Source organism: Myotis lucifugus, unplaced genomic scaffold (genome assembly GCF_000147115.1).
Source record: "Myotis lucifugus unplaced genomic scaffold, Myoluc2.0 scaffold_138, whole genome shotgun sequence".
Lineage (NCBI taxonomy): Eukaryota > Metazoa > Chordata > Mammalia > Chiroptera > Vespertilionidae > Myotis > Myotis lucifugus.
In genome coordinates this window covers 424,672-426,737 of record NW_005871186.1, presented here as the reverse complement: position 1 = coordinate 426,737, position 2,066 = coordinate 424,672, and positions in this window count along the sequence as shown.

The following is a 2,066-nucleotide window of genomic DNA, read 5'->3' as shown; positions in this document are numbered from 1 at the left end:
ACAGTCATTCTGGAAGTTAGCTGAACCCCTTCTCTCCGCCCCCTCCCACACTCACAGGTACGCACCTCTGCAACCACCTACTTACGCACGAACGACACCCCGGAGACCCGAAGATGGGCACACACACCCCACCACAATCAAGGGCAACTCAGGGTTGCCCGCAGCTGGCATCCCTGACCAGCCACTAGCCGCAGGGTTCACAGGCTGGCCAGATTTGGGCAAAATCTCCGCTCCCAGCTGGGCGCTGTAACAATGCTCCCTCCCGCCCCGCCCCCCCCTCCCCCCCACCCCCACCCCCAACCCCAGACTCTGGCTCTGGTCCATCACCACCCACTCTGAGCACCCATGTGTGTGTCCACACATCTCCATGGACTAGACGTGGCTCTCGAAAGCTTCTGGCTCCAGAGCACTGGGCCTCCCTGTCCCGTCCTAAGCAGAGCTGGCCATGCTCCATGGCCAGGGGGAGGTATGTCCACCAGCACCCCAACCACCCCTTCCAGCCCCAGAGGCTGCCACCTTCCCTCTGGGTCCTGGTGCCAGCTCTGCCTCCAGTTGCTCTGTGTGCACTGAGGCCAATAGTTCAACTCCCCTGAGGCCAGGCCAGTATGTGTGGCAGAGGGCCCAAGGCTGAACATTCACTGACCCCAGGGACTGGCCCTTGACCACAGCGTAGGAGGGAGGGCCTGTGGTGAGCTCCCCTGGGTGGGCAGCTAACAGGATCCACAAGTGCCCACGACTTGCCCAGTGTCACACAGTGAGTACATGGGCATCCTGTCCAAAACCCAGGTCTCAACCTCCTCGCATCCCAGGGTTCCTTTCTCTGCTCTGGCTTCCTATCCTCTCTGGGCCGTAGTTTCCTATCTGTAAAACGAGGGAATCAGAATGTATAACCTCCTAGCCTCAGCATCCTAGAGCTCTGGGATGGAACAGCTTCTCCTAAAGTCACTAGAGAAAGATGAGGAATTGTCTCTGTGGGTTCACAAATATAGTCCTGACATGCTTAGGACTTTGAGATTTTAAAAATATGTATTATTATTATTATTTAATCCTCACCTGAGGATATTCATATGCTGTCTCAAGCACCCCCAAGCAGCAGAGAAAAGGGTCCTGTCTGCTCGAGGGCAGAGGAGTGAACCCAGAAAGGCTGGGAGGGGGCACGGGGGAGAGGAGTCTGAAAAGAAGTCCTAGGACTCAGCCACCCCTGCTTCCCACAGTCTGGCAGTGAGGAATCTGGGTCTTACATGTGCCCCTCGCACAGAAAGAAACTGAGGCCCCTAGAGGCACAGGGACGTTCCCAAATCACACGGCAAGTCAGAGCCCATATGGGGACCTCAGGTCTGTGAATGGGGCCCGGGGTCATTTGGAGAAATTCACATCAGACTTTGCTTACTGGTCCCTGAAAGGCAGTGGAGCAGGGGCAGGGCCCTTGCCTGGAGTCACCCAAGACCTGGTCCCTAACATTTCCTTCATCTCCCCCACTGGGTTGAACTAATACCTTAGACTACTGTCATTTGGCCCCAGCCCCTCACTGTACAGACAGAGAAATAAAGGCCCAGCCCAGCCAGGAGGGACAAAGTAGATATAAGAATCCTGGTCTCTACTATCCTATATAATAAACCCTAATGTGCAAATCGACCAAATGGTGGAACAACCGGTTGCTATGACGCACATTTACCATCAGGGGGCAGACGCTCAATGCAGGAGCTGCCCCCTGGTGGTCAGTGCGCTCCCACAGGGAAAGCGCTGTTCAGCCAGAAGCCTGGCACGGCTGGCAAGCGCAGCAGCGGTGGTGGCAGCCTCTCCAGCCTCTGTGGCAGCGCTAAGGACCCCTCGGGGGATGTCCACCTGCCAGCTTAGGCCCACTCCCCGCTGCAGGCAGACAACCCCCAAGGGGTCCCAGACTGCGAGAGGGTGCAAGCTTAGCTGAGGAACTGCCCCACCGGGCCTCTAGTCAACAATAAAAAGATACACTAAAAAATAATAATCTTGGTCTCCCAGCTCTTAACCCAAGACTCTGTTCCTGTCCCCCATTATATGACACCCCTTTCACTACCCTGGGGGTGACC